A 12,088-nucleotide genomic window follows, 5' to 3' on the forward strand; every position below is an offset into this window, starting at 1 on the left:
GTCTCAATGTCCTTTCCCTGGATGTTCACCAGTGCTGTAGGGGGTGGCTTCCTCCTGAAGTCTATGATCATCTCCTTCGTCTTGCTGGCGTTGATTTGGAGTGCGTTGGTCTCACACCAGCCGACAAAGTCACTGATGACCCCCCTGTATTCCTGGTCGTTCCCATCTGATACGCATCCGATGATGGCCGTATCATCTGAGAACTTCTGTAGGTGGCAATGGTCTGAATTGTACCTGAAATCTGAGGTGTACAGACTGAACAGAAAGGGTGAGAGGACAGTGCCCTGTGGCGCCCCCGTGCTGCAGACTACTACATCAGACACACAGTCATGGCACCTCACATACTGTGGTCTGTTGGTGAGGTAGTTGATGATCCAAGCCGTCAGCTGCCTGTCCACTCCGGCTCCCTCCATCTTCCCTCTCAACAGTGCAGGCTGGATGGTGTTGAAAGCACTGGAGAAGTCAAAGAACATGACCCTCACAGTGTTCCCTGCCTGCTCTAGGTGAGAGAGGGATCTGTGCAGCAGGTAGATGACGGCATCGTCCACCCCGATGCCAGGCTGGTAGGCGAACTGCAGGGGGTCCAGCGCTGAGCTCACCAGTGGGCGGAGGTGGTGCAGGATGAGCCTCTCCATGGTCTTCATCAGGTGAGAAGTCAAGGCCACAGGTCTGTAGTGGTTGGACTCCCTGGGATGTGCGATCTTTGGCACTGGAACTATGCAGGAAGTCTTCCACAGTTCAGGAACCCTCTCCAGATTCAGGCTCAGGTTGAAGATGTGCAGGACCACCTGACAGAGCTGGTCTGCACAATCCCTGAGCAGTCTGGAGCTGATTCCATCTGGACCCGCTGCCTTCCTGATCTTCGTCTTCCTGAGCTGACTTCTCACCTGATCAGATGTGAGGTGGATGTGAGGCTGGGTTTGGGTGGTTGATGGGGCTGGCTCCGCTGTGGGTGAGGGTGAGGAGAGCGCAGGCAATGATGGCATTGCACCAGGAGAGAGGGGGGTCAGCATAGGGAAGGGGGCAGATGGGAGCTGAGGGGTGGGGGAGGTGGTCAACGACCCAGAGTCAAATCTATTGAAAAACAGATTCAAGTTGTTAGCCCACCCCCGGTCAGCAGACACTGTGGCTCCTCCATTGTCCTCAAAGTGGCCAGAGATTTTTTTCATGTTTCTCCAGACTTCTCGGACTTTGTTATGTTGGAGCTGTTCCTCCATCTTCCTCCTGAAGCTCTCTTTGCCTCTCCGGATCTTGTATTTTACATCCTTTTGCACTCTCCTCAGTTCCTCCTTGTCTCCAGATCTGAAGGCCCTCTTCTTCTCGTTCAGCAGGGCCTTCAGCTCTGGGGTCACCCACGGTTTATTGTTGGAGAAGCACCGTACCTTCTTGGTTGGCACAGTGTTCTCCACACAGAAGTTCATGTAGTCTGTGATGCAGTGGGTGAGGGCGTCAATGTCCTCACCGTGAGGCCTGCAGAGTTCCTGCCAGTCTGTACATTCAAAACAGTCTCTCAGGGCCTCACTGCAGTCCTCAGACCACAGTCTTATTGTCTTCTTGGTGGGGGGTTTCCTCTTCACAATGGGGGTGTAGGTGGGGTTGTAGGAGTCGGTGGAAGGAGACACGAGCAGGTATGTAGTCTCAGCTTTATTGGCGGTAAACTCACAACAAGCTAGAACTCAAAATATAACTGCCTGCAAAAGGAGGAGTCAAGCCCTTTTATTCCAGGCCTCTCTCTCCCGCCTTTTCCAGATCTATTCCGGTCTCTCTCTTCGCAATAAGAGCTTGGGGCATTCTGGTGTGAAATGTGCATATATGTGGCACCACACAGGCCCCCCCTGAACACACAGAATGGCAAACAATACAATAATAAAAACAGCAACCATTTTCAACTCAACATAGCAAAAATAAAATACCACATCAAGAGTATCTCCTAGGGGGTTTAACAAGGCGGCCGCTACGGCTGTGCTTGGCGACCACAGGTGGTGAAAACGAGGGAGGGGCATAGCCCCAACTACGGCGAGACTGCCCCCTCGCAGGGGAAAAAACAGCAGCTGGGGGCAGGTCCTCCGAGTGAGGCATAGAAACGGGAGGACGACCGCGGCGCGGAGGTTGGGCCAACTCAATAGGACCATCCGGAAACATGTGAGCAGGCTTAAGGCGATCCACCGAAACCCGCTCCTGACTACCTCCCAGCTCAACCAAAAAATCCTTAGGTCCCACCTCTAGCACACGGAATGGACCATCATAAGGAGGTCGAAGTGGAGAACGGTGCGCGTCATGGCGGATAAAAATGTACTTGGCAGACATCAGGTCCTTTGGCACATATGACTGTGGAAGGCAGTGATGCGCCGCTACTGGGGCCAAAAACCTATCATTCCCCGGGAAAACCGGCCCGCTCCTTTTGTCGGCCCCCGAAGCAGATGCACCAGGAAGGAATTCCCCTGGAACCCTCAAAGGCTGGCCCAGGACCAGCTCAGCTGAAGAAGACTGCAGGTCCTCCTTAGGTGTCGCACGCAGGCCCAGCAGGACCCAAGGAAGGCGGTCAACCCAGCTGCTGTCCACCAGCGCAGCCCGTAAGGCAGCCTTCATGGTACGGTGGAACCTCTCGCAAAGGCCATTGGCCTGCGGGTGGTACGCGGTAGTGCGATGGAGTCTGACGCCAAGGTTCTCCGCCACAGCAGTCCACAGCTCAGACGTGAACTGAGGACCCCTGTCAGATGTCAAGTCAAGCGGTACGCCAAACCGAGATACCCAGGAGGAGACGAACGCACGAGCAACATCTGCTGAGGTGGTTGACGCCAAAGGAACTGCTTCAGGCCACCGAGTCGTCCTGTCCACCATTGTCAGGAGATGGGTGAAACCCCGGGAAGGGGGAAATGGACCTACCAGGTCTACATGGACATGTTTGAACCTTCTCTGGGGTATGGGAAAGTGCTCCAGAGGGGATTTGGTGTGTCGTTGCACTTTGGCGCGCTGACAAGCAACACATGAGGAAGCCCACGCCCTGACCTCTTTCCGGAGGCCGGGCCACACAAACTTGGCCCCTACCAACTTAACTGAGGCTTTAACTCCTGGGTGCGAAAGAGAATGAACTGCCTCAAAAACCCGCCGACGCCAGCAAGCAGGAACCAAGGGGCGAGGCCTGCCCAATGAGACGTCGCAAAGTAGGGTTACGCCACTATCCTGAAATGAGACATCTTCCAAACGCAAACTGGACTCGGCCACCTTAAAAGCCTGAATCTCCGTATCCGTAAGTTGGTCGGCAGCCATGGCAGAGTAGTCCACTCCCAAATGCACAGAGCTAACCTGCGCCCTGGACAGACAGTCAGCCACCCGATTACACTTGCCGGCGACGTGCTGAATGTCAGTGGTAAACTCTGAAATAGCAGAAAGCTGCCGTTGCTGCCGTGCAGTCCATGGTTCTGAAACCTTTGCCATGGCAAATGTGAGAGGTTTGTGGTCTACAAAAGCGGTAAAGTCACGGCCCTCAAGCAGGAACCGGAAATGACGCGTCGCGAGAAAAAGGGCAAGGAGCTCCCTGTCAAACGTACTGTACTTTCTCTCCGCATCCCGAAGCTTCCTGCTAAAAAAGGCGAGGGGCTGCCAAGCACCACCCACCCATTGTTCGCACACGGCCCCGACTGCAAAATCGGAGGCATCGGTAGTAAGGGCAACAGGCGCCTCGGGAGACGGGTGGGCCAGCAGGGCAGCGTTGGCAAGAGCAGCTTTGGCACTGTCAAATGCCTGCACCCGCTCAGGTGTCCACTCTATCTCTTGGTTGCCTTTCTTGCCCTTAAGTGCATTGTACAGAGGGTGCATGAGGTGAGCAGCCCGGGGGATGAAACGGTTATAAAAGTTCACCATCCCCAAAAACTCCTGCAGGGGCTTCACTGAGGAAGGGCGCGGAAAAGCAGAAACCGCCTCCACCTTAGCGGGCAGGGGAAACGCCCCTTGGGGCGAAACGAGGTGTCCCAAAAACTCTATGGCCGGCAGACCGAACTGGCATTTAGCTGGATTCACAATCAAACCGTGCTCACTGAGACGCTCAAACAACTGGCGGAGGTGCACTGAATGCTCCGCGGCGGAAGGGCTGGCAACCAGTATGTCATCCAGATAGACGAACAAAAATGGCATACCACGCAAAACGGAGTCCATGAGGCGCTGAAACGTCTGTGCCGCGCCCTTCAGACCGAAGGGCATTCGCAAAAACTCGAAAAGGCCAAAAGGAGTGATAACCGCGGTCTTGGGCACATCACGCGGATGGACAGGAACCTGATGGTATCCCCTCACCAAATCCACCTTTGAAAAAATAGTTGCCCCCGCAAGATGAACCGAAAAATCTTGAATGTGGGGAACCGGGTACCTGTCATTAGTCGTCGCATTATTAAGGCACCTAAAATCCCCACAAGGGCGCCACCCACCGTCAGCTTTAGGGACCATGTGCAACGGGGACGCCCACGGGCTGTTTGAGCGGCGCACAATACCAAGGCGCTCCATGTTTGCAAACTCCTCCCTGGCTATCGCTAACTTCGCGGCATCGAGACGGCGTGCACGCGCAAAAACCGGCGGACCCACAGTGGTAATGTAATGCTCCACACCATGTTTAGCTACGGCTGCAGAGAAGGTGGGAACCGTGAGGGTGGGAAACTCGGCAAGCAAACGCTGGTACTCATCACCTGTGGCAAGCATGTTAGCGAGGGGCAGGGGGCCAGGACTACCAAGTGTACAGGGGTAGGTATTAAAAGACACAGCATCTATCAAGCACCTATTAGCTACATCGACCAACAACCTGAAAGCACACAAGAAATCAGCGCCGAGTATAGGTACTGACACAGACGCTATCACAAAGTCCCAGTTAAACTGACGTCCCTTGAAACACACAGTCACCAACCTCATTCCATATGTGCGAATGGGGGTACCGTTCGCCGCGTCCAGCAGGGGTCCGTGACATTGTCCCAAGGCGTCCGCAGCTGAAGCCGGCATGATGCTACGCTGAGCACCCGAGTCCACAAGCAGACGGCGTCCCGAAGCAGTGTCCTCAATGAACAGCAGCTTGTCCGAGCTGCCAGCGCACACAGCTGCTAGTGAGCACTGGCCCTCTCGTTTCCCTGGTGCTGGAAGGTACACGGCGGAATGCAGCGCTTCGCCTTCACTCCGAACCGGCGATGATAGAAGCAGAGCACGCTCTCCTTCCTCCGGCGCTCTGCGACGGCGGCCACAGCACCAGCTTCTCTAGTCTCCGTCCCTTGTAGAGCCGCACTCGGTAAAAGTGCATGCACACCGGAATGCCTGGATGCCAGCAAAATCTTGTCCGCCTCTTCAGCTAGCCCGCGGTAATCCTTGGCCCGTATCAGAGCGGAGCTGGCTAGCGCGGTGCGTACGGGAGGGGGGAGCTGGCGCAGGAACAGATGCGTAAAGAGAAACGAAGCGTCGCCCGGGCCGAGCAGAGCCAGCATGTGCTCCATCAGCTCGGAGGGTTTACCATCTCCCAAGCCATTCAGGGACAACAGGCGATCAGCCCGCTCTTCGTCTGAAAGCTGATAAATCCGCAGCAGGTTCTCCTTCAGCGCTCCATACTTGTTAGCAGGCGGCGGGTTCCGGAGCAGTCCCATCAGCCGGCGGGTAGAAGCAGAGTCCAGCGCCGCGACGACATGGTAATACTTGGTGTCGTCTGAGGTGATCCCGCGGAGGTGAAACTGGGCCTCCACATGCTGGAACCAAGGCTCTGGATCGTGCTGCCAGAACTCCGGGAGCTTGACCGTGGCCGCAAAAATAGCAGGAGAAACGGCGGCGGCTGGTGAGGAAACGGCGGCGGCTGGTGAGGAAACAGCGGCCGCGGCCGTTGAGCTGTCGTCAGCAGACATGTTCTTTAGTCGGGGTCACCAATGTAGGAGTCGGTGGAAGGAGACACGAGCAGGTATGTAGTCTCAGCTTTATTGGCGGTAAACTCACAACAAGCTAGAACTCAAAATATAACTGCCTGCAAAAGGAGGAGTCAAGCCCTTTTATTCCAGGCCTCTCTCTCCCGCCTTTTCCAGATCTATTCCGGTCTCTCTCTTCGCAATAAGAGCTTGGGGCATTCTGGTGTGAAATGTGCATATATGTGGCCACCACAGGGTGAAGAATGACCAGGTTGTGGTCTGAGTGGCCAAGCGGGGGTAGAGGTGATGAGCTGTAAGCCTCCTTTGTGTTGGCAAGCAGCAGGTCTATAGTTTTATTGTCCCTTGTGTGGCAGTCAACATATTGGGTGAAGTTAGGGAGAGTGGAAGAAGGTGAGGCATGGTTGAAGTCCCCAGAGATGATAATCAGGGACTGCGGATGTGCCGTCTGTAACTGAGAGACGGTGGTGTGGATGTCCTCACAGGCTGCTGTAGCGTCGACCGACGGCGGGATGTAAACAATTAACACAATAACATGTGAAAACTCCCGGGCCAGGTGGTATGGCCGAACACTAACCGCTAACAGTTCAATGTCTTTGGTACAGCGCTGCTCCTTCACAGTGATGTGTCCTGGGTTACACCATCTCTCATTAACGTACATCGCCAGTCCCCCACCTCTTCTCTTACCACTCTCCCTCATGCTCCGGTCCGCTCTCACCAGTTGAAAGCCCTCCAGTGTTACTACGGAGTCCGGTGTGTGGTCCGTGAGCCAAGTCTCCGTGAACAGCAGGAGGCTGCTCTGCTGGTACTCCCACTGCAGTCTGGTTAGCGCCGTCAGCTCTTCCATCTTGTTGGGTAAAGATCTTACGTTGCCCATGAGAATAGATGGAATGCTCGGTTTGTACCGTCTCCTCCTCTCCCGGTACTTCGCTCCAGCTCTGCATCCCCTCCTCCGACGCCGTAATTCCTTCGGAATCTCGGGTCTCTCCTCCGGGAGTACGCTCCTGTTGCACAGGGCTAACAGCTGATCCCGGCTGTAAACAATAGAGTGGCTCACCGGTTCTCCAGATGAAGTGGTGAAAAGTCCCAAAAAGAGTATAAGGAATGCCACTACTCTAATGAAACTTCGCAGGTCCATGGCGGGTTTGATATCTAATATAACTACGAAACTAAGAGTCTGAAAGAAAAACTAAAAACACAAGAAAAACACACAAGAAAGGGAAGTAACCTGGGAGCTGCAGTAACAGGCTGCCTACCGTGGCGCCATTTAAACCAAAAACATGCTTTTATCGGTATTAAATTTAGCCTTATACTGCTTAGTAAATCAAGTTTATATGGTTCATTTAACTATTTTCCTCCAAAAATTTCATGCTGTAAAAGGGAAACTCATACAAAGACATATATACAATAAGGCCAGCTGTTAAAAAAGATGTGTCCATGCATTTCAGTTCCAAAACTGACACTTGTTTGAAAATCGGTCCATAATGAACACAAGTGTAGACAGACAGCTCTGCAACACCACAAATCGCTCTATCTTTTTCTCCTGTAATTCCTGTAAGAGAGAATACTAAAATGTCTCTCAAAATGCTCAAATTAATGGGATTCAGAGATCTGAAGTGTCTTAGATTAATGTCTGAATCTTATAGTATATAATACTTTAAGAAAAAAAATGGAGATACGGTGACACAGCTGTCTATCAGGTCAGGATTTGATGGTAAAGAATGTTTTGTGTTCACACTGTAACAGGTTTATATGGAGGAATACTTTGTAATAAACCTCCTCTGGAGGAATCCTGTGCTCCGCTTGAGCTGTCAGATGTATTTATAAGCCTTTATGTTCTTAAATTCAGTCTCACATTTGATCACTTTTGTTCAATTATAGCTGAATAATAAAATTGCCATAGTGGTTAAATTAGCCGTAGCAATAAATAACTCAAACGTGCACGTCTGTTGCTCTGCTACTTAAAGATCTAGCATTACATCTCTGGTTGTGAATGCTCAGGCACCATCATATCTTTTAATAAGTATCATATTATCCCAATAGAGCACTGTGCTCTCAGGCTTACTTGTGGTCCCCAGAGTTTCTAAAAGTAGAAAAGAGGAAGAGCCTTCACCTATCAGGTGAGCCTGGGCCTTCTGGAGGTCTTTTCCTGTTAAAAAGGGAGTTCTTCTTCATCACTGTTGTCAAGCGCTTGCTCACAGGTGATGGTCTGATCTTTAGGATTCTCTCTCTCTAATATTATAGCATTTTTATCTTACGATACACACAACATTTTACAGACAGATGTTGAGATTTGGCACTTTATAAATCTGAACAGAAATAAAAATGTTTTCACAGAGCTCACAGCTAGTAGCTCCATAGTGTAGTGGGTTACACATGTGCCTACCAAGTGAAATATCCCTGGTTAAATTGTGGGACGAGTTACAAATCTCTCGAGGGGGTTCTGTCAGGAAATCTGGTATTAAAATCTGCCAAATCAAAAACATGTGGAGCTACTGGCTCCATTGTAGAGAATATCACCTGAGCGCTAGAGTTTGCTCTGTCAGTGTTTCACTGAAGCTGTGAGGAACATCAATGTAAACATTATCTATGTGTACATGACAGAATCTCTGACAGACTGATGAATCCAGAAATATTACCTTTCCTAATTAACCAACATTTTCAAGCACAGTGCTTTTTTGTTCTTTATTTGCACTATTTCTGTGTAAAACCTCATCTGCGTGATGTCACTTTGTGCCAAATATGATGTGTGTGAACAGAAAAAACAAAAATAACACATTCAGAACAGGACTGACTTTATTTCTTAAGAAATTATTGAAAGTGTTAAATGCAATGGAGCCTCAATATACCCCAAACTGGCAGCATTCCAGAAAGAGCATTGAGAAGTTCTATACAAATGTAACCTGGACAGAAAGAGGAATCGATAGAACTGTTTAGTTCTCAATAACTCTTGTGGTAACAGTGTTGTACCTGAAAACTAAGACTGATTACCTATAAACTACTTCCTAAATATACTCTAAGCAGTCATTTATTAATACAGAGTTCTTAATATCACCAACCCCCCCACACACTCAAACATTTCCTATAATCAGTTTAAGTAGCACAAAATCAGGATTATCTTTTTACATCAGTCTTTTACTACTATAGAAATTAACTTATTAGAACAAAATATGAGCAAACTGCTGAAAAAAAATATGTACTCAGAATCCCATCAACAAAAAGAAGATCTCCTGGAATATGGCAATACACTTGAGAGTGATAACACACACACACATGCACACACACCCATGTATGCACACACACACACACACACACAAAATGAATCCAACAAACATGGAACTGAGACACAAAGAAACAAACTGTGTCGCAGCTGCTACAGAGCTGACTCCTCAACAACCCTGCGGCTACTTAAAAGACCATTCCTGATCACCCTGGTGTACTTCCCATTCAAGTGGCTCTCTGGACCATGAAATCTCAGGTCCACTATAGCTAGGATTATACACTTGAATTGGGAGGGGCAAGAAAGCAAAATTCAGTTGAGTGCAATCTACTGATATTTAATGGTAAAAATTTTACACACTGTAACTTTAAATTCCTGTGGTTAAAAACACCTTAAAACTTTCAACAATCAACTAAAGCCATCGAACAGAACGTGAAGAAACTAAATTTATTCTTGTGTAACTCCTCACACTGTAATCTCTGCAATGAAGGCGATGAAGGAAAGTTAGCATGACCACATTTAGCCACATTAATGGGAATAAGCCAGGTTTACATAAACCAGAATTATCCTTTAAAGAATAGAGTTTGATTTTTTCCAAGTCTGCCTTAATACAGTACAGCAGCCATTCCCAAACTAAAGACTGCCTCTCCTGCATCCAATCAAAACCTTTAATCTCAACACTGCTCGTCACATAAGCCTAAAATGAATTGTTTACTTCTTTGTGCTTTTATTGATTCATTTTAATTTCCTGACAATTTGCCTGTTGCCAATTGACTCTGCATTATCAACTTTATTTCCACCACCTCACAAAACCTAACATCATTCGCTCCGTTTTAGTTCCTCTCCACTAGTGATGAGTTATAAGACAAGTTCTGGATCAAAAATAGGTCAGAAAATGAAGAAATATCATATATTCAGATCCCACTGCTTTGTTTCTTTAGTTCAATTTATTCTGTTATTCATTTAAAGCTTTCCAGTATAAGACTGACTCTTCCTGTCCTTTTCCATCAGGGGTTATTCAGAAGCCATTTCTGACCTATTTCACATGTTTACACACATGCAACAATGACTGACAGACGCTTACATTTTTAGCATGTCAATATACAATATGGATAATACAGTAAAGACTGGATGCTTTCATACTGGTCTACAGGTGAAATACTGTGTTACACTCATGCAAGCACCCGCGCACGCACGCACACACACACACACACACACAAAGACAAAACACGTACATGAATGCCAGCATAACGTGAACATGTGGGAAACAAGGTGCTTTAGGGGGCAGCATCTGAAGCACGAACAAATGCTTGGGATTTGTTCAACCTAGCAAATGGATGTTTACTACAGGACGAGTGCAGCGCAGCACATCCAGCATTTCAGTACCAATCTGATTTCCAGCTGCAGGCTTTAAATGACACACTGAGATCAGGGATCAGGGAGCTCCCTCTGCTCAAAAATGGTGCTCGCTGCTGTGTTGCTGACTACATGCTCTGTGTTGACATGGCTTATCAAAAGCAGAGCGTCTTGGTAGAACTATCATTTGTATAAATTAGGACTGTAGTAATTATTGTGATTACCAAATTTCTGAACTGTTCCTTTACAGTAATGTATTTGTCACAAGTTACAACCATACACTGTATATAAAAGATGGACATAGCTTTTGGGCCTGAAAAGTGAAGCAAACCTGCATTCTTTCAAGAGGCCAGCAGGGGGCAAAAAGATGTTCTGATTCACATTTGCCTGAAGGTGTCATGATCAATCCCAACAGAGAGGTCCTGATTTTGTATAGAGGTCTATAGAAAAATGAAACGTTGCCTTTCTTAGTCTATGACCTCAGTAAACACTTTCCTGGTGAGTTAACGGTCTCTTTCTATAGTTTCAAGTCATATTTAAAATAACATATTGTGTAAATGATGGTCTCCATTAGAGTCAAAAGGGTAGTGTGATTGACAAGTACTGTAAATGTGTAGTGTCTCTTAGTTTCTAAGCTAATCCACCACTCAAGACATGACTCAAAACTTCTTTAATCAACTGGTGAATCACAGTGGCCCAAGTTCATCTTCTGTATACAGTCTATGGTTCCAGCTGGTGTTTCCATAGCTCTTTTCAGACATGATGGGTGTTTTTGTTTATCTAATGACATTGTGTGGTCACGAAAATTACACCAATCACTAAAAATATAACAGTGATCAGTATCACTTTCAGTACTAAATGTTACTGAAATAATTTCAAGCAGTACTTTCTGAACTGACATTTTTGGTGGGCCGTCGCCCAGCTTCTCTCTATATGCCTTAAAGTCTGAGCACCGCAGGCAGTTTATGTTCAGTAACGCTACTCAGAGCTTTGCAAGTCATTGTACACATGTAAGTGCGAGTTGCCACCTGAAGTCACTGTCAAAAAAAAATCTGTGCAATAACCAGTAATGCAGGTGACTCTTGGTCATATTTGTGCTGTTTTTGATCATTTAGCTTAGCCTCAGCTGCAGGAAAAATAGAAGTGCTAATATGTTAAGAGCTTCTTTGCAGTGAAGTGAAACTGGCTGTTAAAAACCATAAAAACTGTCCACTGCAACCACTGTCTATACTTCTCGTTAATTTTTTATTTTTTAAGCTTTGATTTTTTCTGTGCATCTTCCTCTTTGTGGTGAACTCGGTTATGGTTAATCTTCCTGTACAAGCCAGGATTCGTGTGTTGGAGGATGTGCTGTTGGCCTTTTGCTGAACTGCACCCATAACCTCTGCATTGATTCAATTCCTATAACTCTTTTCTCCGGAAACCTGAAGATGTCTGCAAATGGTAACAAACATGGGCATGAATCTACTTTCATCATCAGCCGACCGCCCCCTCAGCTGATCCAATCTGACAAAAACCCTAACTATTCACATACAGGTCTCTTATTAACACTAAATTACTGTTTAGTCATGTGTGGTAAGGCTCCTTTAGACTGTGCAACTTTGTAGTATGTCACACTGTGCGAGTTATCAAA

Source organism: Archocentrus centrarchus, chromosome 12 (genome assembly GCF_007364275.1).
Source record: "Archocentrus centrarchus isolate MPI-CPG fArcCen1 chromosome 12, fArcCen1, whole genome shotgun sequence".
Classification (NCBI taxonomy): domain Eukaryota; kingdom Metazoa; phylum Chordata; class Actinopteri; order Cichliformes; family Cichlidae; genus Archocentrus; species Archocentrus centrarchus.